Source organism: Pan troglodytes, chromosome 20 (assembly GCF_028858775.2).
Source record: "Pan troglodytes isolate AG18354 chromosome 20, NHGRI_mPanTro3-v2.0_pri, whole genome shotgun sequence".
NCBI lineage: Eukaryota > Metazoa > Chordata > Mammalia > Primates > Hominidae > Pan > Pan troglodytes.
This window is the reverse complement of record NC_072418.2, coordinates 34,963,661-34,986,850: the sequence shown is the minus strand read 5'-3', so window position 1 is coordinate 34,986,850 and position 23,190 is coordinate 34,963,661. Positions and strand designations below refer to the sequence as shown.

General features: G+C 43.7%; 1 long non-coding RNA gene across 4 annotated transcripts in view; it reads left to right on the top strand.

Moving 5' to 3' along the window:
• The window catches only part of LOC104003337 (uncharacterized), an 86,302-nt gene that overhangs the window by 51,480 nt on the left and 11,632 nt on the right, over positions 1-23,190 (top strand). For all 4 annotated transcript variants that reach the window (XR_010153572.1, XR_001711731.3, XR_010153573.1 and 1 more), the window contains 3 exons: positions 6,070-6,241; positions 7,018-7,241; positions 7,325-7,370. This is a non-coding gene — a long non-coding RNA (uncharacterized LOC104003337). The remainder of the gene's footprint in view (positions 1-6,069; positions 6,242-7,017; positions 7,242-7,324; positions 7,371-23,190) is intronic.

Below are 23,190 nucleotides of genomic sequence, written 5' to 3'. Positions count from 1 at the left end.
TTCATATATTAGGGTTTTGTTCTTTTCATTTTTGCTTCTAAATAGTATCTCATATTGTCAACATAAAACAACTTGTTTATCCACTCCTCAGTTGGGGGACATTGGACTGTTTTCAGTTTTTGGCTATAGGAATAATGTGGCTATGAATATTTTTGTATAAGTCTTTTTGTAAATAAGTTTTCATTTCATTTCCTCCTCCTCCTCCTCTTCCTTGTTGTTGTGGTTGTTCTTCTTCTTCTTTCTCTTGTTCTTCTGCTGCTGCTGCTTCTGCTTCTTCTTCTGCTGCTTCTTCATTGTCATCATCGTTGTCTTCTTCTCCTCCTTCTCCTGCTTCTCCTCCTCCTCCCCCTTATTCTTCCTCTTCTGCTCCTTCTTCTGCTTCTTCTTCATCGTTATCATTGTTGTCTCCTCCTCCTCCTCCTTCTTCTTCTTCTTCCTCTTCTGCTTCTTCTTCTGCTTCTTCATCATCATCATCGTTGTCATCTTTGTCTTCTTCTTTGAAAAAAGCTTTGACTGGAATTGTATGGGTCAAATGGCAAGTGTTTGTTTAACTTTATAGCAGTTTTCCAAAGTGTTTGTTCCATATTACATTCCACCAGCAATATACAAGAGTTCTGGTTGTTCCACATCCTTGTCTACTTTTGGGACTCTCAGACTTTTCAATTTTAGCCACTATACTGGATATGAAATAACATCTCATTATGGTTTTAGTTTGCATCTCACTGATGACCAATGATGTTGAACGTCTCTTCATGTGCAAAATGTCTACTTGTATCTTTTTTTTTTTTTTTTGAAACAGAGTTTCACTCTTGTTGCCCTGGCTGGAGTGGGATGGTGTGATCTCTGCTCACTGCAACATCTGCCTCCCTAGTTCAAGCGATTCTCCTGCCTCAGCCTCCTGAGTAGCTGGGATTACAGGCATGCACAACCATGCCTGGCTAATTTTGTATTTTTTTAGTAGATACGGGGTTTATCCATGTTGGTCAGGCTGGTCTTGAACTCCTGACCTCAGGTGATCTGCCTGCCTCAGCCTCCCAAAGTGCTGGGATTATAGGGGTGAGCCACCATGCCTGGCCTACTCATATCTTTTTTTGGGTGTGAAGTGTCCATTCAAGTCTTCTGCCCATTTTATACCTTGAGGTGATTGGCTTTTAAAATTATTGATTTGTAGGAACTCTTTACATATTACAGAACTAAGTCTTTTGTCAGATATATGCAGCATGCATATCTTCTCCCAGGCTTTGGTTTGACTTTTACTTTTCTTTGTTTATTTTTGTGGCAGGAAGAGGGAAACTCAGATTTCTTCCTTGCAAGAGCTGTTCTTAAAGCATGAATGTTGAGAACTTCAGTAACTGGGATAAATTTCTGGGATGGTTACATTGGAATCGGGGCCTGGAGCCAAGTTTTCTGAAAGTGACCAAGGCCAGTGGTGGCAGGCTGATGGCTTATGAGGACAGTGAAGACAGCCCTTTGACAAATCCCAGATATATTTGAGAGGGTGGGGAAGAGAATGCTACAACCTTGCTGAAGACTAGAGTTATTGCCCGAGCTGGTAAGGGATTAACAGTATTCCACAATTAGTCTGAATGGAACCTCACTGTTTTCTACAAATACAAAGCTTCGGGGATGTTTGTTTTCCTAAACCTCTCTTTAACATTTGAAGGCTAGGTGCTTTGCAAATGTTTCACTAAATCCTCTCAACAGGGAAATGAGCTCAGGCATAGCAAAATGGAGTAAGTTGTTCAGAATTCCACAAGGTAGCAAGTGGTAGAGCCTAGACTGAGTCCACGGCTGTTTTGCTCTGGGCCCAAGTCTGACTTCCAATCTTCACTGCTTCCTTAGATCCACATCCTGGGCCCTAAGTGTGCTCTCTGCAGCTGTACTGAGCAATTTAAATCCCTCTCCCTCCAGACTATCTAGTAAATAAGTGCCATAAAATGTTAAATCATCCTTTCCCTCTAGGCTCAATGTTCTGGGTCTCCTAACACCAAGCCTTGAATGGCTTACTTTCCAAACTCTTTGCTGTTCTCACGGCCCTGTTCTGATCCAGCTTCAGTTTCTCAACTGAGATGCCCAGGGATGGGCACAGGATGCCTAGATATGCTGTCTATCTGCAGTGTCTCTCTGCATGCAGTGGACTTTCACTATGGGGCTATTGTGGAGTCCTAGGAAGAGGCACAGACCACACTCATTTTCTGAGTTGGTAACCAGAGCACTTCACTCACTGGTGATCTATCAAGCACCTGCCATTGACAGCAGGACAGAGATATCAGAGCAGTGGGCACAGCCAAGAGGCCCCCTGTCCTCCCCATCCCACCTCAGTTTCGATTTTAGTAGATCACACAGGCAGCATAAAATAAACATGCAATTGAAATCAATATAAATTGTGTAAGTTTCTCTGATGGAAATAAGTAAGGGCGATATGACAGAGAAATGAGGGAGGCACCCTGTGTAAGATGAGTGAGCCGAGGATACCAACCCCTGAGCTGTGACCCAAAGCCTGAGAATTCTCTCAGTAGGAGCAGAACATTCCGGGCAGAAGCAGCTCCATCTGAAATGCAGTAGTTTGGAAATGTCCACCAGATATTCAAAAGTAGACGTCATTGAAGCTATAAGCACCTGGAAGGTCTGGGCTGGAGATTTCAGGGCACTCAACCCACAGAGATGGCATTTAGTGCTTTGGGACTGGATGGGATTGCAGGATGAGTGTGGAGGGGAAAGGAGGAAAGGGCCCCAGACAGAGCCCAGGGGAGCATCAGAGGTTTGTTTTAAGGAAATTGAATAGACCAGGAGCAAGTGGAGGAGGCAGAGAGGAGAAGCCAGTGGAGCAGGAGGAGGGCAAGAGTGGGCGTTGTCATAGCAGCCAGGCATGCACACAGCCCAAGCATTCAGGGCGAGAGAGCACTTGCCTGGGCCCCCTGCCCTCACGGCTTTAACCCAAGAGAGAGTTTAACTCATCTTTCCTAGCACTTTCCTTGGGCCAATCTCGTGCCCACTTCTCCACTCCCAGACCTTCTAGTTGTGTAGTCCACTCTTGGCCAAATGTTTTCTGAGAAACGATTGAAGATGGAATCGGCATCCCATCCCTTCAGTGGTCTCCTTCCTGAGCAGGACCGTCACTCCTTATTTGCTTGGTGGAATCCCCTCACACCCCTTCTTGCCCAGCTCTTTCCTCAAGTGGTTCTTCACTAAGAGCTTTCTTGACGACAACAAAGCTTTCTTGATGACAGTCAAGAGTCACGTTCCCTGGATTTGAAAACTTCTCTCCCTGTCTTCTTGCTTATAATTTTCTAAGAATCTGTCATCTGCAGAAGCCCACCATCACTTTCATTAACAAGAAGTGGGAGGTTTTCACGGGCAGGTAGAAGAGAGCTAAACACTAAGAGCACAAATCAGTACATTGTTCCCAGCATGATAAGGAAATCACTATAAGACCCAGAAGCACGTGCCAGTGGATGAAGTGAGGCAACTAAGCAGCAGTGAGCAACCACTGGGATCTCTCTGAGGCAGGAGGCGGGACTTGACTCTGGAGGCGGGGCTCAGGCACATGACCAAACTGAGGACTGGCTAAAACAGGTCCTGGGTGGAAGCAACTTTCCATCAGACACGCTGGCTGGTGCGCCATGTCAGTTTACCGTTGCCATGGCAACAGCCGGGAGTTACCACCCCTTTCCATAGTAATGACCTGATGAACCAAAAGTTACTACCCTTTCCCTAGAAACTTCTACATAAACAGCCCCTTACTCTGCATGTAATTAAAAGTGGGTATAAATATGACTGCAAAACTGCCCTGAGCTGCTGGTCTCAGCACACTGCCAATGGGGTAGCCCTGCTCTGCAGGGTCAGTCACGGAGCTGCAACACTGCCACTTCAGTAAAGCTGTTTTCTTCTACCCTACCACTGGCTTGCCCTTGAATTCTTTTCTGGATGAAGCCAAGAACCCTGTGGGCTAAGCCCCATTTTTGGGCTCACCTGACCTGCGACGCTTCCACCCCCAACACTCATTGAGGACCTGTGGAAAGTGCTTTATCCATAACATTCTCTCTGCACATGGATCCTGATCGGCTGGACTTGGGAACAAGTGCTTTAACCTTGAAAGATTACAATATTGTCATGCAATCAGTAAATTCTGTTATTAAATGTTACAGCCACTAAATTAAACGATAAGAATAACTAGTATTTTGAAATTCTGAACATCTTATAATTAGAGCAGCCTTGAAAAAAGTATTCCAAGTTAAGGCACATTAGAATGTATTCCACAACATGGAGACAGCCTGACAAAGAAACATTATTCTTAGATTTACAATTAATTACCCTTATGTCTATACCTTGCATTCAATTTGCATATCTTAAGAGTGCTGTAAATTTCACAGGACTCCCTGTTATTTAAGATCACTCCGCTTAGTAAAAGTTTCTTCAGTGATAACTTTTTCTTGATTATGTAGTTGTGAGGTCAGTAAATCTGGCTCTACTTTGCTCTCCCATGTTATAATTTTTCTTTTTTGTGTGTGTTTTTCATTATTTGGCTTCTTGTTCCTTCTGCCCCCTCATTTATTATTCCCCAAAGAGCCAACAGATAGAGACACTGGCTGGAAGACGAAGTGAGTGGTCGCAGTCCGAGATGTTATCTTTTCCCCACTACGCATTGGTACTGGGTGTCTGACATGTTCTATACATCTTTCTGGTGCCAACCTCATTAAACAAATACAACTTGATGTATAGCTCTCAATAAATGAAATTCTATGCAACAGATTTGTTCTTGCCCCGTTGGTGCAAGAACACCACATACCTCTCTGCCTCTCTTTCTCTCTCTCTCTTCCCCCCCCCCTTTTTTTTTCTGAGCCCCTCACCTCCCAAGTGAGTAGGTTCATTGTGATTTCTCTTTGCAATTTTGTACGGTCACCACTAATTTCATAACCTTTCATTGGACTGAGTTTTTATGCTCACTGTGAATGTTGTATTTTAAAAAGACTGCATTGGATGCCCTAAATTATTCATAAGGAGCCATGAACACTGTATAAAGTGGTATATGTTTGGTAGGATGTTGTTAAGTATGTTTACCTTGAGAAGACACACATGTAGCTCTTGCACTCACTTCCACCTGCTGTCACATACACACTGTAACATCTATACTTTCAGAGGTGACTCCATATAAAGGTGCCTATGAGGGAGCTAGCAATCCTAAGGAGAAGGATCTGCCACACTTTTGCAGAATTGTAAATATCAACTGCAGTCTGTTACAAACCATTTAAAGGATTTAAAAAACAAAAAAAATTTTCGACCAAAAGCAACCTGTAGTTTAAAAGACCATTTTTGTTAAAAAAAAAAAAAAAAAAAAAAAAAGTTGGCTGGGCGTGTTGGCTCATGCCTGTAATCCCAGCACTTTGGGAGGCCGATGCAGGTGGACCATCTGAGGTTAGGAGTTTGAGACCAGCCTGTCCAACATGGTGAAATCCCATCTCTACTAAAAATACAAAAGTTAGCCTGGCATGGTGGTGGGCACCTGTACTCCCAGCTACTTGGGAGGCTGAGGCAGGGGAATTGCCTGAACCAGGGAGGTGGAGGTTGCAGTGAGCCAGATCGTGCCACTGCACTCCAGCCTTGGTGACCCAGCAAGACTCCGTCTCAAAAAAAAAAAAAAAAAAAAAAAAAAAAAAAAAGAGTCACTAATAATTAAAACTGGTATCCCCATTGGGTGAAATTTTGAGTTGCTGTTATTTTGTTCCCTTTTGGTTTTTAAATGTATTGTATTGCCAATATTTACTAAACTTGGGATGACACTCCAGTTTGAAGCTGAGTTAACTGTATCATAGACCAAGATGTGGTGCCATGCAGTGTAGATTTTGTCATACTTAGGAGAATTTGGTTCTGGAAATCACATCCTGGGGTATGAGAGCCCAAGCCTTGTGCTTTCTGAGAAAGGAAGAGGAAAAACGTCCCCTTCCCCCTTTAATTTTATTTTAAGCATGACCAGGTAATTTCCCATGGCTTCCTCTTCTCACTTATTAATTGGCAGTTTATTAAAGCAATTTTTAAAAAGTTAATACCATTGTCATTTCTCCATTACAGTTCTCAGAGAACCAAGTGTTAAGGAATGTCAGGGAAGGAAGAAGGCAGCCAGCCAGGAAGGGGAGGTCCTGGCCTGAGCACGCCAGGCATAGAGGGATAGAGGGTAGCGAGGAAACTGCACCTGTCTCCAATCCTCGACCCCGGCCCCGAAACACGACATTGGCTGAAACAGGTGCCTCACCTCCTTCTCAAATAGTCTCTTCCTCTCTCCCTTTGCCTACCCTCTCTCCATTTCCTCACACCCAGGTATCTTCTTACTCTTTTTGGAAGCTGGGTGGGTGAAATATTAACTTTTTTAACAAAAGTATTAATTTCTGATGGTGACATCCTTCCTGACAGTTCAGTATGTAAGTGAGTTCCTACGACTTCACAAAGCCTATTCATCCTGCGTTTCCATGGGCCGAATGCAAGTGAATGTGAAAGAGGCTCTCTCCTCATTGATTGTAATATAATATTTCCATTAAAATCATTTTTAAAAGCCTTCCAAACAACGCTTTCTCAAAGAATATAAAGCTATCTCTCAGATTAGCTGTCCTAGAATACCTTGGCAAAAGTATCCAAGTAGCAAGAGTTTCCCTAGTCTTATGTCCTATATACATCTGTTAAATTACTCTGAGATCTCATTAAATAAAGCTAATGTACTTGTAAAACAGTAGGGAGAGACAGTTTATCATTGTAACTGTTAAAGAGAGCCATTCGGGTAGGGAGAGAGCCAAGAAGACTAGGTATATGCTGGTCAGTGTAGATGTTTCTAAGTCATAAATCTTGCCTCTTTCCCGCCTAGTTATTGTGTATTTCTTTAGGTGAGAGATTGATTGTAGCGGCAGAAGATGAATTTGCCCATAGTCTCTTTCTTTCTTCCTCTTCTTCTTCTTTTTCTTTTTTATATTCCCGATGTTTCGCCAAGGTGATAATGCTCTTTCTCCCCCCTGCAATCATTTGTTTCAGATTAAAAGCATAAAATGGCACAAAGAAATGGGAGAAGGTTGGCCTCTGGTTGGGCAAACATGAGGGCATGAAGATGTATAGTGTCCCACACGGGAGGAAGCCCTTGCCGGGCCCCTCAGGATTTATAACAAGCTCACCTGAAGGAGAAACTTCAGGGGCACTTACACCATCAGATACCTAGAAAGGAGCTGTCATTTCCTCACTGAAGAGTTTGCAAGCAGATGGTAAAAGGGGTTTAATTTGAAAACACTGAAACATCGTGTTCACTCAAAACCATGACAATTGCAGTTTTATTGTCTCCACTCAGGAAAATGTGTGTCTGGATCATCTTGTGGCCCGAATGGGGAGAAAAGGTACTTTTCATGAATATATATAGATGCTGAATTTATAAGGATCAATATAGTCACCAAATGTTGTACAACATGTCAGGATATCATAAAAAGCAGGCAGTTCTACATAAAATACCAGCTTAATCTTGGAGATTTTAAAGCCTCATTAAAATGTGGATAAAGTCCATATATAGAAAGGCAGCCTTCAAAAGGTTGAAGTTATATATATGTAGGGCAGGAATTGTATCCTCCACTTCTGAATGACAGTGGCCTTGTGGGTTTCAGTGGGTGGTGATCAGAGGCTTCTGGCTGGGCAGTGTCCTGGTCTGGGGGTGGACCAGGGGGTGGCTGGCACTGTGGGATTAGGGCTGAGTGCCTTCCCCATGCTTTGGGATTCCCCAGTCCTCTCCTTTAGGATGGTAGATTTAGTTAGAGAAGCCACAGTGGACAGGTCAAATCCTGTGATCCTTGGTAATCTGGCACATTCATTGATTTTATTATTTTGTAAGTTGGAGGTTAGCTGCCTCTGCCCCAGAGTATTGGCAAAGAGGGATACCTAGAGGGTCTGGGTGATGTAACAGGGAGACTCTCTATGATCGTCTTCGGGGGTTAGGGAGAGAATTGTTTACTGAACATTCCCTTAATGTCCCCTGGCAGCCCAGAGGTGAAGTTCCTCACTGGGAACTGTTCATGCAAAGAAAACAAGGCTCCCTCTCCCTAGTGTCTGAGTTCCTCTCCTCATCTAACCCACAGCTTCCGATGGAGACTGCTTTCTTTTCTAGAGCCCAGAACAAGCCAGCCCCTCTGGTGCAAAGCTAGAGTTTGCACCCTTGTTGGAGGTCTGTGTGGTTTTGGCTCATCTGCTTATTTTTTTTCTGGAGAAACTTTGAAAGTCAAGCAAATACTTTTATCCTGACCTTTCTGCAACATTGGCCCATATTCACCGCTTGTCAGCAGCACAAGTTGGCCAGCAGTCATCTGTCACTGCCAACCATCACTCTACTGCCATTCCCATCAGCCCCATTACCTGGGATCAGGCGCGAGCAGAGCCCTGTGTCGGAAGGATCATTAAACTTGAGGCTCCCAGGTAGCACAGGTAGTCCAGGTGGCCTGTTGTTATTTATAATAAAGGAAAGTGCAGCAGAAGCACCTGACGGTGGCCCAGGAGGCCGGCAGAGGATGCCTGAGCAGTGTCACCGCTGAAGGACAGTTAAAAGTGGACTCTTCCCCCCTCACTGTAAGCAAAGAGGATTTATTGAACATCTGTTCTGTACATGGCTGGGAAGATTGATTAATTTAATTGCTCACACTTTGCTTAAGTAACATTTGAATACTTAATGTCAAGTTTGAAGGATATTCCAACATTTGCCAGTGCACCTTCTCCTTCATGTTGCAGAGGGAGCTTTGGAAGGGAGTGGGAGAGTGTGACCGTCTGGAGCTCCTTCTAAATTCTCCTTCTTGGAGAGCCTGCAGGAGTTGCCAGTGGGAAAAGCTGCCTCTTTTCATAAAAGCAACTAGTTACTTTTCACATTTTCCCATTGTGATAAATCATTAATGTAATGAGGTTGAATCTTCTTCACTGAGTGGTGGTAATTTTCCCTCTGGTATCAACTATAGAGACAGTTGAGCGTATTATATATTTCTGTACCCTTTAACATAATACCGTAATCGTATGAAAGTACCAGATGAGTTAAAGCTGTAGTAATTTATTCAGGTTATAGGCAGGCAGCATATTTAGAAGGAACTCTTGAAAGTTCTACAGAAAACCAGCCTTTAAACGGTTCTCAGCTCATCAACACTTGCCCTTTCTATTATTGGTTGGTTTTTCCTCATCTCAGGTGTCAATCTTATCCAGTTTGGAGGGAGAGGTGCCTGGAAAATATAAGCTCTTCCTCTAATGAAACTTTGTTTTGGGAGGGCTAGGGAAATCTGTATCTCATGCATTGAAACTGTAACCTCTAGACCCCAAGTTGAAAATCACACACACAGCTAGACCAGAGCATAAAAATTAGCACTGGAAATGTATTTCTCAAAGACATTTTCCCTCCTCCCCTGCATTCTTAAACATTTAAAGTGGGATTCCATTTGTTTTTTTTTTTTTTTAAATAATTACACCTAGGTTTTCATGAACATATCTGCAATGGGGAATGAGGCTGACCAAAGTTTAGAAAAATGGTTAGCATCTGAATTTGGCTTAAAAATGACTGGAAAGGATTTTTATTTACTTGTAAAAGGAAGATATGCCTTTCTATGTTTCATTCTTTTTAGGAACGCCACTTATTCATTTATCCATGAAAATATTCTTGCATGCCTTCACACATTCATTTATTCAGTCAACAACCATTTCTTGTGTGCCAAACTCCTAAAGCGGAGAGAACATTGCTATTTTGTTGGAGGCTTCCTTCAGGATTTGCTATTAAGGAAGACTTTTCTGTTTAAATATATGATTTGATTTTTTTTTTTTTTGAAGTGAAGGAAGATGGGGCAAGGGTGAGTAATGAGGAAGAGGGAGGTGGGTATTCTACGCCAACTGGAAAATGGCACCAGCGTTTTGGAATCCCACTGCGTTTCCCATTGTCAGAGATTCTGTGCTTGACATGCTCACAAAAATGCTTACATCTGGGAGGGCTGAGACCTAGGAGACTGCACTGCTAATTTATTGCCCAGAACCAGAAAAAAAGGAAGCGAATCAGAAACCTGAAAGACTAGGAATGGCTCCACCAACAGACTGAGCTCTGGGTTCCAGGGAGGGTCCATGACAGGGAATGGGCAGGTTGCTGGGAACCCTACAAGCCAAAATGATTCTTGGCAAAGGATAATCTCCGGTCACATCTGATTGAAGTCAGTTGTGGCCTGGGCCGATTTCTTTGAGGGATGCCCGTCTGTCCCCCGCCCTGACCGCACACAATCCATCCCACACCGGGCCTGAGACTGTCAAGGCCAGAGCCAGGTGCCTGGGCTCCGCATATCCTTCTCCATCAGTCATACTGCAGGGAGCAGACAATTAATTCTGGAGCAAAATTGAAAGTCAGAGGCAGAGTCTGAAAGAACAGAATGACAATAATAAAGTGCCCCAGCCTCGCATTAATCTCCCTCACTTCAGGCCTGTCACAGCCGGCCCGGCTGTGACTAATGCCAAGCTTTGCATACAGTGGTCACAGACACCGGCAGCATGCTCCCTTTACAGCGCTGGCGATGCGCTTTGTTGGGTTTTTGACTCTTGCGGAATCACTGAAAAAACATCGCCGCTGGTCATAGGTAAGGGGACAGAGTTCCTCCATCATGTGCCTGGTGATGGATGCCTGGGTCCGGGACCTGCTGTAGGAGCAGGAACAGGAAAACTTCTCTCTCTCTCTGACTATGCCTTTTCCTTCTCTCTTCTACTTCTCCGTCTCATCTCCCATTTCTACCATCTTGGATTAAACTCTCACCACCTTCCTTGATTCTTCCACCTCTTCTTCCTGTTGGTTTTTGTGGTCTCTCTCTTTGCTTTTTCCCAGAGCCTCCCTCATCCAATCCTGTTTCAGGAAGGCAGACTGGAGGGATTTGTTCAAGTGCGGCTGAGCATGTAGATTGCAGGAAATGGGGGTGAAGTATATTCACAGATAAGTCTACAATAAGTAGCTGGAATTGGCTCATACCTGGGAGCTTTGAAGAAATTCAAATGAAAAATGGTGGCATTTTGTCCCAGAGATGCAGTGGGTCCCCACATGGCAACAGGACTACAGGACCCTCATGCCACTCTGGTGTTTCACCGCCCCACCTGGTGAGCAAGGAGAAGGCAGCTGGGGTGATTAATCAAGTGGGGGATCAGTGAACACCTAAACAAATCTCACCCACCAGAGGAAAGAAAAAATGATTCCTCTAATGGGGAATCATGCCTCCCTGATTCAATTGAGTTTTTCTGAGTAAACGAATGGAGAATTCAGGGAGTAGGTCTCATGGCAGATTTTCAAAAGCTGTGTGACATTTTTCCCTCCAAAAATTGTTAAAAACCCTTGAGCTGCAGGGCATCTGCATTAAAATACATTGGTTTTGGGGACAGAAACCAAAAGGTAGGGTTTAACAGTTACGTCTTAGATGCAGAGTTACATTTCTGCAGAGAGTGGCCCGCTGAGCTTATGGGAAAGGCTGCAAGAAAATCCCCAAACCAAGGTGAGCCAGCAGCAAAGAGGTGGGCGGACTTCTAGGGTAAAAATGTCCAGGGATGTGGTTAAAGGAAAATGGCCAGTAAAGAGGGTGTTTCGCCAGCTTGTTCTCTTGATGCGGCCACAAAAGGCTGCAATGGAAGATGAAAACCAAGCCAAAGGCATGCCACTTCTGCCCAACACAGGGTTTGTCCATTTTCTCAAGGGATCGGCCTCATTGCATGAAGTCAGTCCCCAGAGAGAGCACATTCCGTTTACACAGGGCCTGCTGCAGAAGGCCCAATAGATGTAGCCCCAGTGACCACTGCAGTCACACCAGGGCCTCTGCGTCTTGGGCCTTGGGCCTCTGTGTCTTCACAAAGATACCCAGAGCTGCCTGAGGATCAGCTCTGCCTGGGTGGAGCCCCACTGCACTGCTCCCTCCCAAATGACTTTTGGGCCCATCTTCTGCCTTCCACTGTTCCCTTCCCCGATACCTTGTTCAGTCAAATGTGATCTTAGACTGGACAGACTGGGGGCAGGGGCGGGGGGTGGTGCTCTGCTACTGCTATTTTTTTTGCAAATTTCCAACCTCTGTGTTCCTGTACTCGGCTTCTATCCAGCCCACCCATGCCCCCAACACATGCCAGGAGAAGAAGTGGTAAAGTCTGGTTGTTTGTCTCCTTGGAATCTCATGTTGAAATGTGACCTCCAATGTTGGAGGTGGAGCCTGGTGGGAGGTGTTTTAGTCATGGGGGGTGGATTCCTCATGAATGACTTGGTGCCCTTTCCATGGTAATGAGTGAGTTCTTGTTCCGTTAGTTCACACACGAGCTAGTTGTTTAAAAGAGTCTGGCTCTCTTGCTTTCTTTGTCACCGTGTGACACACCTCTCCCCCTCTGCCTTCTTTCCACCGTGATTGGAAGATTCCTCGCCAGAAGCTGAGCAGATGCTGGTGCCATGCTTGTACAGCCTGCAGAATTGTGAGCCAAATAAGCCCGTTTTCTTTATGTATTACCCACCCTCAGGTATTTCTTTATAGCAACGCAAAATGGCCCAAGACAAGAAGACACATCTGGCTGCCCTGGGCTGTAGATGATGGCATAGTGGAGTCTGTTTTCACCAATCCTCTTTTTGTTTCTTGTCCTCACCTGGCTATGTTACACGGAGACTTTCCCATACCTGTTCCTGTAGGGCTTGCCTCTCCACGGCCATCAAAAAAACCAGTGTGATGCTGGTGAATATATTTAAGGCTGCCTTTGCCACATTAAATTCTCCAACTGATATTACGCACCTCTCCCCACCAAAATAACTTATTTGAAGACACTTTAGAAATGCTGGGTAAACAAAATGAAACACGCTGCAAATTGTAAGACTTCTCAGAACCTTTAATTTACCGGCATACACTATGACTTCATGGAACTGAATTTTTTTTTTATGATGCCTTCTCCAAACTTCTTAGGACATGGTGCCTGTATTAGCTACATGACCAGTAGACACTGTTTAGCTGCCCTCCTGCCTGAAGACATCACTTGGTCTATGTTCTAGGAGGGAATGCCAGAGGGAGGAAAAATCATTCAATCCCCCAAAGAGCAGAGTGGATGATATAATTTTAGACCAGGAATTAGAAGATATGGATTCTGGCCAGGCGCAGTGGCTCATGCCTATAATCCCAGCACTTTGGGAGGCTGAGGCAGGAGAATCACTTGAATCTGGGAGGTGGAGGTTGGAGTGAGCTGAGATCAGGCCACTGCACTCTAGCCTGGGCAACAGAGTGAGACTCCATCTAAAAAAATACTAATAAAAATGAAGATATAGACTGTTATTCTGGCATCACAATTTATCTGCTGTGGGGCCCTAGGGGATCCACTCCTGCTCTCTGAAACTGCTTCCCTGCCTCTGGTAGGTGGAATTGGATATGTCAGTCCCTGCAAGCGTCTTTCAGCTCACACAGTTTGTGACTTCATGTACTTGCCAATCTGCTCTCGTCACCCCTCCCCCATTTCACCCATTCTCTCACCCCAGGGACTGAGCCAACTCTCTAGAATGAATACATTTGGCAGACAAGGGCTTGCAGGTTGATGAGGAGAGAGCTGTTCTCCTGCTAGAGCTGGGGGCCCAAGCAGGCCAACATGAGCTCACACCTCTCAGACCCGCCAGTCCATTAACATTGCAAAAGACTTTGATGCACTTTGGGGAATTGTGCAACATTGATTTTATTGTCATCTTTTTGCACAAGCAGTAAATAGGCTAACATTTTAGGTACAAAGTAATTATTCCCGAAAAGCAAGACATCAAAATAAAGTTTATAGTTAGCAGCCCGACATTTTGACAGGAGCTGTGTGGAGGTCCCAGAGATGTCTTGCAGTTGCTGAAAAGGTTAAAGATCAGTGTGCTTTACTGGCAACAGGGAGGCACAAAGGTGGTCCCCCTGTGGGGCATGCCATGGGACGCAGAGATGCTGGGCTGGCCCCCGACACAGGCTGGCCCTACTGGAGGCAGTTCTGGGGGGCCTCTTCCTTTCTGTCCAGGATTCAGCATGTCTCTTTTTAATGCCATAAGGAGAGTATGCACCAGTATGGACCTGGTCCTTTTTTGTGTACGCACCTACTGTTGTTGCAACCTTGGGTCTTTGCTCACACAAAAGTGGCACACACAAATACCGGGAGATTATCCACCTCTCAGTCCTCTGCTGGGATCTGGAGTCATATAGCGGATCCTACAGGTGGGCTAATGGGTCATTGAAAGGCTTGTATCTCTGGCTTTCTTCTTCTTCTTTTAGAGACAGGATCTCAGTCTGTTGCCTAGGATGGAGAGCAGAGGCATGATCACAGCTCACTGCAGCCTCGAACTCTTGGGCTCAAGGGATCCTCCCACCTCAGCCTCCCAAGTAGCTGGAACTACAGGTGCGCACCATGACACCCGGCTAATTTATTTTAGTTTTTTGTAGAGACGGGGTCTCACCCTGTTGCCCAGGCTGGAGTACCTCTGGCTTCTAAGGAGTGCTGTTTTTGGATGCCTGATACGATTTGGCTTTGTGTCCCCACCCAAATATCATGTTCAATCACTGTCCCCAATGTTGGAGGTGGCACCAGGTGGGGGGTGATTAGATCATGGGGGTGGTTTCTAATGGTTTAACACCATCTCCTAATGCTGCTCTCATGACAAGATGTGGTTGTTTAGAAGTGTAATCCCAGCACTTTGGGAGGCCAAGGCAGGTGGATCACAAGGTCAGGAGTTTGAGACCGGCCTGGCCAACATGGTGAAACGCTGTCTCTACTAAAAATACAAAAATTAGCTGGGCCTGGTGGTGCATGCCTGTAATACTAGGTGCTTGGGAGGCTTAGGCAGGAGAATTGCTTGAAATCAGGAGGCGGAGGTTGCAGTGAGCCGAGATAGTGCCACTGTACTCCATCCTGGGCAACAGAGCAAGACTCCGTCTTGGAAGAAAATAAAAGTGTGTAGCACCTGCCTCCTCTCTCTCTTCCTCCTGCTTTGGCCACATGAACTGTTGGCTCCCCCTTTGCCTTCCACCATGACTGTAAGGTTTCTGAGGCCTCTCCAGAAGCTAAGCTGATGCTGGCACCATGCTTCCTGTACAGCCTCTGGAACCATGAGCCAATTAAACCTCTTTTCTTTACAAATGACCCAGTCTCAGGTATTCCTTTATAGTAGTGAGAGAACAGGCTAACTTAAACTGAATCCAAAGAGATTACTCAGACTTTGATTAAAGGACATACTGGCTTTGCGTTCTAGGATGCCAGGTCAGTGTGGCCATGTCTTGGGCTTGCTGGCTGGTGCTGTCACTCTGCTGTGCTGGCAAGGGAAGTCTTATGGTATGGATTTTACACAGCACGCTCTGAGCAAGGGTGACCCTGTTGTCCTGGGGAGACGACTGTGTCTAGCCTCTGGACAGCTCTTCTGATCATCCTCTCTGGCTGCCTCAAAACCCCAAGTTCCCTGCCTGTCCTAGTTCCTGAGCTTGTATGTCTATGTGTGGTGGGGGGAGGCTGAAGGTTTATCTGCCCCACTGACTGGCCTTGAACACACAAGCCCCAAGCACAGTTCTTTAGCATGAACTTCTTCCTTCTGGAGGCAACTGTTTGGGGATTATTTGTTTTTCCTGGGCACCTTTTGGTTTGCTTCCTTGCTGGTTACAGATCTATGCAGTGTCTGGCCTCCTTCCATTCAAAATATAGAGAAACGTGCATCTGGACAGAGGCTGGTAGCATCATTTCTATTTGAATCTGGCATGGGGCAAACCCTCACTGAACATCTTATTATGTGAAAGAGTCATTCCAAGAACACATGTGAAGAAAGCTTCTTAACCTGCTTCCTGTGTCTTGCTGAGTTAGCTTAGAATCTTCCTTCCTTTTGCTTGACTCCTCTAGTGAGCTCAACAGATAGATTGATTTACCCTCAAGGGAGATGAGAAAGGATGTCTTTTACAGGCATCCTAAGACCCTGCTCTTTGGAAGGGATTCCTCAACTGGCAGAAGACAGTCTGGGGACCCTGGTCTCAACCTTGACACTGCTCATCCAGGGGGTGGCCTCTGCAACTCACAGATGCTTCAGTTCCTTGGGAATGGCATGCACATGTGCATCACTTAGCCTGGAAGGATCCTTTCATCTCATGCACCTGTCCTTGTGTTTCAGCTCAGGCATCTTTTCCTCTAGGAAGCCTTCTCTGTTTGTCTGTCTCTAGACTGATGTGCATTCACTAGACTTTGTCCTTATCAAGAACTCGTCTTAGGGCCTTGAGTTTCCTCATGCCTCTGCGTCCTGTGTTCTGTGATGGCTTGGTTCACCCTACTCCTTTCCATGTCCTCAGCACCTAACACAGGTTGTGACAGCCGGCAGGTACTCCACAAACATCTTTCGCAGGAATATCAGTCCTGCATATCAAACTCATGGCCACTGACCATGTTCGTGGGTGTGGGGAAGATAACTGCTTTTTAAATTTTCCTTGTGATTTCTCTAGGTCTTTTTTGAAGATGCTCTTAGATGATCTTTTATTTCCAGCCCAAAGGATTATTAGGAGAAGCTACAAAAGGAGAGGTTTTGATTTCTTTTTTTTTTTTTTTTTTGAGACGGAATCTCACTTTGTCACCCAGACTGGAGTGCAGGTGGTGCAATCTTGGCTCACTGCAACCTCCACCTCTCAGGTTCAAGCAATTCTCCTGCTTCAGCCACCCAAGTATGTGGGATTATAGGCTTGTGCCACCATGCCCGGCTAATTTTATTTTATTTTTGTATTTTTGGTAGAGATGGGGTTTCACCATGTTGGCCGGGCTGGTCTTGAACTCCTGACCTCAAGTGATCTGCCTACCTGGGCCCCCCAAAGTGCTGGAATTACAGGCATGAGCCACTGTGTTCAGCTAGGTTTTGAATATTTATAATAATAATAACAATGATTTTATGAATTGTTTTTCAAAGCAAAGTCGTTCTTTGGGGGTGCCAAGGAGAACTGGAGTGGACACCATGAAAGCTTCTTGCCCCTTGGTCACCACTTGTGAGGTCAATGAGTTTTAATGGATGGCACATCTTTAGTCAACTAGCTACTGGGCTAAGAATGTAACGACTTCTGTGCCTGTGCTCTGCAATAGAGCTCCAACTTCCATCTGTTGGAAACATGTCTCTCCTTGCCCAAGAAACAGGAAAGAAGGGATGTCTCAACCCAATGTCACCTTTTGACTCTCCTTGGAACCCATAGGCATCGTCCCTCTGCGAGGGAGTTTATCTCAGTTCTTCCTTCTAGATGGACCACAGGAGGTAGCTTTTGACACCACGAGAAGGCTATGGGCATGTGAGGCCCGGAGTCTTCCATCTGTCCACAGGGCATGTTGTCAAACCAAAATCTTCAACATCCAACTAGATGATGTCTCCATAAGGCCAAACTATCAAGTGAAATGCAATGATTAATTGTTATTTCCTTTTTATTTCATTCATTTTCTATTATTTTTATTTATATCTCATTTTATAATTTTTATATCATTGTTATTCCTACTGCCTATTTTTTGATATTTAGAGGGTCACCTTAGCAATGAAACATCACGGTTGGGCTTCAATTATTGTGCTGCCACTTGCCACACATGTGACCTTGAGTGATTTAGCCTCTCAACTTGAGTTTTGTAATTTGTAAATAAGAAAAATGTTAACCCCTACTTCCTTAGGAGGTTGCTAGCATTATGTGAGCGAATGCAGGCAAAACCCTGGGGTGAGGTTGTGTCCCTCAGCAGGTATGGGCTTGTTCTTTGCACAATTTTGCCTGGGAGTTCTATGTCTGGGACTTGAGAAGACTGGGCTTCTGGGCCTTTTTTATGTCTTGACTTTCCTGGAAAGTCCCTGAGAAAGGCCTGGAGCACCCTTTTTGAGTGTGAGCACTATTCCAGCTCTTTTCCCAGGCCATGGGAAACCAAAGCCAGGACATTCAAAATGAGACACCCCATAGTTATTCTTCTTTCTTTTGGGGAAAAAAAACCACATCGCTCTCCTTTTGTGCCACTGCAAACATTGCGACGTTTTTGGCGGGAAGGGGAAGTTATTTTGTGTATGTGTGAACTAGAATTTTGATAGACAGGATAAGTTGCAATCCAATTCTAAACTATAGATTTTCAAGCAGATTGATGCAACAAATTGTTAGCAAATAGCAGTTTGCAATTTGATGCTAATTAGACATAAGGCAAATATGTGCCATGACAAATTAGCAGCGAACCATACTGCAGAGGATTAGCGAGAGCTGGCACAGCTCGCGCCCGGCTTCGCACACCTCCCTGTCGCCGTCGTCAGCGTCACCGTCGGGGCCTGAGCCAGCCTCGCCTCTCTGTGAGCAGGAAGCTGGAGAGGAGACCAGGAGCCTCCCAGGACAAGTCTCAGAGCAATGCTCTGAGCCTTCACTTTCCACCTGCGCCCGCTGTTGGTCAGCGTGCTCTTTCCTGAGAGTGGCAGAAGGTTCTGGAAAGCTCATCTGATATACATATATGTAAAAATATTTACATATTTTTATAAATATAAAAATAATCATAGAAAAGAAACACAGACACTCAAAAAATAAAAGAAAAATCTAGAGAGAGAAAGAATGAATAAGAGAAAAGAAAATAAATTCAAAGATAACCATTGTTAGTAATTTGGTATTCATTCATTGACATCTTTGTTTCCAAGAAGAACAAATACATAAATATATATAATATAATATAATATATGCATATATGTTATATATGTAATTTTTAATTAAAACAAAAAGGGCTCACGCATGTGCTGTTTACAGCCTTCTTCTCTCCCTTACCTTTATATTACGGATATTTTTCTGAGTCCATGAACACAGGTCCACATTAAGAAAAATGGTTATACAGTATTTTTTTTCTATTAATCCACCCACTAGTTTAGTCGCCTTAACCCCTTCTGTTAGGTACCTAGATTGTTTGTGGCTTTTTGCAACTGTAAATACTGCAACACTAGACGGACTTGGAAATTCAGTTCTGCACACATGTGACCATTCCTAAGGACGCATTCCTGGGAGAGCAACAATGGGACCACTGCAGAAAGTTTGCCTGGACTTTTATTTCCCTTCAGAGTGTTCATTTCTTGTGCTCTGATCAATCCTGGGTGCTGTTGACATCTTTGCTAGTTAGATATGCCCCCAAACGTTACCTTATTCAAATTTGCTTGCTTTTATTTGTTAATGATGGTATTAGGAGTTAAGTAAGTTTTTGGGGAGTCGAAAGTTAAAAGTGGGGATTTTTGACTGAGTGAGGGGGGTCCTCCCTGACCACTCCATTTTTCAAGGTTTAGCTGTGTGTATATAGGTAGACAGATAGATAGACGGATGGATGGATGGATGGATGAATGAACAGATGGACGAATGCATAGATAGATATAGATAAATAGATAGATAGATAGATAGATAGATAGATGAATAGATAGATGGACAGATGGATGGGTGGATAGATAGATAGATAGATGGATGGATGGTTGGATAGATGGATAGATGGATGGATGGATGATGGATGGATGGATGGGCAGATAGATAGATAGATAGATAGATAGATAGATGTATGTATGGATGGATGGACAGACAGATAATCAGATGGAGGGATGGATGGATGGATGGATGGATGGACAGATGGATAGATAGATAGTAAGTGTGTTTGTGTTTGGAATTTTCTTTTTACCCTAACTCCTTCTGATCGTCCTATGTTGTTGGTTATATTTTCTAACTGGTCATTGCTTTACTTCACAAAAGTGATTAATTTTTAATGTTTATTATATGGTCACCTCATTAAATTCTATAATTAGCCCTAATTGATGTTCAGATAATTTTTTTAGGAAGACAATCATAAAATACGTACATAATGAACACTTTTTTCTTCTCTCTTAAATTTATATTTTGTGCTTACTTTTATTGTCTCATTGCTTTACACAGAACTTTCGGAAGTCTGACATCACTCACTACTGGCCTCATCGGGGTGCGCCTCAGGTTCTTACGCCCCCTAGAAATAATCTTTGGAAATTGAATTCGTGTTCAGAATCACGTGGCTAGATTTCTCTGTCTGTTGTCCAGGCTTTCATGAGTTTTCCCCGTCATGGATTCTCTGGAGCCAATGTCGAGAGTGTGGCTGTGAAGGTCCACTAAGGGGATGCACTCCTTCCCAAACTGGCCTCGTTGGAAGGGCCTGCGGGGTCTTCAGAGCGAAAGCGCCCTTTTTGCTGCTCTAAATGTTTCTGTTTAGCTGGCCTGAGCAGGCGCAGGGCCATTCCCCAGTTAATTCTTAACACTGGGTGTCTCTGGTGAGTGCCACTGGAAGGTGGGAAGCGGGAGCAGCATTGCCGGAGGCCCACTGGTGCGCCTCTGCACCGTGGTAACTCTGACTCTGGGGAGGTGAAGGGGCCGGATCCTGGAGCCATAGGGTACAAGGAAGGCTTGTAAGGAGGGCTTTCATGTAGGAAGAAGAGAAGCGCATGCCCGGGGCCGTAGGGCTGCGTCAACCGTGGCGTGCAATCTAGAGACCTAGGCTTAAGTCCCAGGTCTGGAAGTTGCTATTCTTGTGAACTTGGGCAAGCCCCTTGCCTTCTCAGAGCTTCTGTTTCCTCAAAATAGAATCGGAGAGGCATAAAGAAGGCACTATGGGGTACAAAAAATCATAGTACTACGTGCACTTTCACACACGAATGAGCATGGCGTGTGGCCATGTAAGATGTTGAAGGATGAGTTATAAAGTGAGATTCTTATATAAAGGTATAAAGTGGAATTCTACCAGGTACCATGGGGAATTGCGTGGAAGGTGAAGATCTCATTATTACCAGTACCAAGTTGGGAAGCTGTGTTGAGTTGGTTCACATACGTAGAGCTGTATGTGTCTATGTCTGTGCTGCCCTATGCATGGGTAAGCAGAATGCCATGTGAGAATAAGCAGTCCCCTCTTTAGAGGTAGTACATGTGGTTTTTTACTTTTAAAATTTTTTATTGATATATAATTAACGTATCATAAATTCACCCTTCTAAAGTGCATAATTCATTGGCCTTAAACTTGTCATCCAACATAAAGCTGTTATTTTATTCTCATCAGAACAAACCAACTTATTGGAAGAACTTTTGTGAAAATCCTTTACTATTTATCGTATTTTCAAAAAAATTTTATAGTCATGATTCAGATGAATATATAGAGAAATAATCTTGGCATGAATATCTTTATATCTGAGTATATGTGATGGATATATGTATATACATACACACACACATGCAATTGACCCCCGAACAACATGGGTTTGAACTTCATGGATGCGTTTATATATGGATTCTTTTTTCAATAATTAATGAAAAATTTAGGGGAGATTTGCAACAGTTTGAAAAAGAAACCCACAGGTGAGCCATGTAGTCTAGAAATATTGAAAAAAACAAGAAAAAGTTAGGCAGGTCATGAATGGGTAAAATATATGTAGATACTAGACAGTGTGTTAAAATAATGACTGTTTATGTTATTGGTAAGGCTTTGGGTTAACAGGCTATCAGTAGTTAAGTTTTCAGGGAGGCGAAAGTTAAATGTGGATTTTCAACTGTGTGAGGGGTTGGTCCCCTGACTCCTGCACTGTTCCAGGGTCAGCTATATGTGTGTGTATATCTATCTATACACATAGATACAGATATGGATATAGATATATAGATATAGATGGATAGATGGATGGATGGATGGATGGATGGATAGATAGATTAATGAGGGTATTAGGAGTTAAGTAAGTTTTGGGGGAGTTGAAAGTTAAAAGTGGATTTTGATTGAGTGGTTAGGGTTCTCCCTAACCACTGCATTTTTCAAGGGTTAGTTGTGTGTATATAGGTAGACAGATAGACGGACAGATGGATGGGTGGATGGATTCAGACATAGGTAACATAGATAGATAGATAGATAGATAGATAGATAGATAGATAGATAGATAGATAGAGTATTTCTGTCTGGAATTTTCTTTTTACCCCAACTGATCCTGGTCATTCTGATAGGTTGTTGGTTATATTTTCTAACTGATCATTATTTTATTCATGAAAGTGATTCATTGTTAATATTTATTATTTGGACACCTTATTAAATTCTATTATTAGCTCTACTAGATTTTCAGATAATTTTTTAAGGGAAATAATCATAAAATATATAAATATCAACCCCTGTTTTTTCTTTCCTACTTTTATATTTTGTACATAATTTTATTGTCTCACTGCTTTAGATAGAACTTTCAGAGAAATATTAAATAGTGGTGGTGATAATGAATGTTCTTCTAAAGATTTTTCCTTTGAAGGGATGTTGCAAATGTTTTATTCCTGGGTATAATGAATGAAGATTGGTTCGAGACAGGTTTTTTTCTTTAAATCATGTAAGGAAGTTAGCATTTTATATTCAGTATTCTATACATTTAAAAAATCAGGAATGACGATTGAATGTTTTCAAATTTTTTTTCCTCAACAATAGATATATTGGTTCCTTTGTCATATTTGATATCTTAAATTATACTAAAATTATATTTGCTAATGTTGAACCACTCTTACTTTCCCTGAATTAAACAAACTTCATAATGGATAATTTGCTGTTTTTGATATACTGCTGGATATGATTTTTCAAAGCGTTTTAGGAAGAAGGACCAGGAAGTCAAAGCTGTGGGTATAAAAAGGCACTGGGAAAGCTGGCTGAGCCATGAGCAGAGGAGTTGGTTTGGGAGCATAGGGCACATGAGACAGTAGTGGGAGGTGACATCAGATGGTTAACTGAGCTGTGGAGGCATGACACCTGGAGTCTTGCATCAAAGATGTGAATTCTGGATATGTAGACTGATGATGTTTGAAGCTAGGCAAGGAGGTGAGAGGCTAAGGAGAGTGTTTGAAATGACATGAGAAAACACTGATTAGAATTCTGAGAAATGGGCTGGGCATGGTGGCTCATGCCTGTAATTCCAGCACTTTGGGAGGCCGAGGTGGGCACATCACTTGAAGTCATGAGTTCAAGGCTACCCTGGCCAACATGGTGAAACCCTGTCTTTACTAAAAATACAAAAATTAGTTGGGGTGGTGGCGCATGCCTGTAATCCCAGCTACTAGGGAGGCCGAGGCAGGAGCATCGCTTGAACCCAAGAGGTGGAGGTTGCAGTGAGCCAAGATTGTGCCACTGCACTGCAGCCTGGGCAACAGAGCAAGACTCTGTCTCAAAAAAAAAAAAAAGTCCAAATTTCTGAACTCA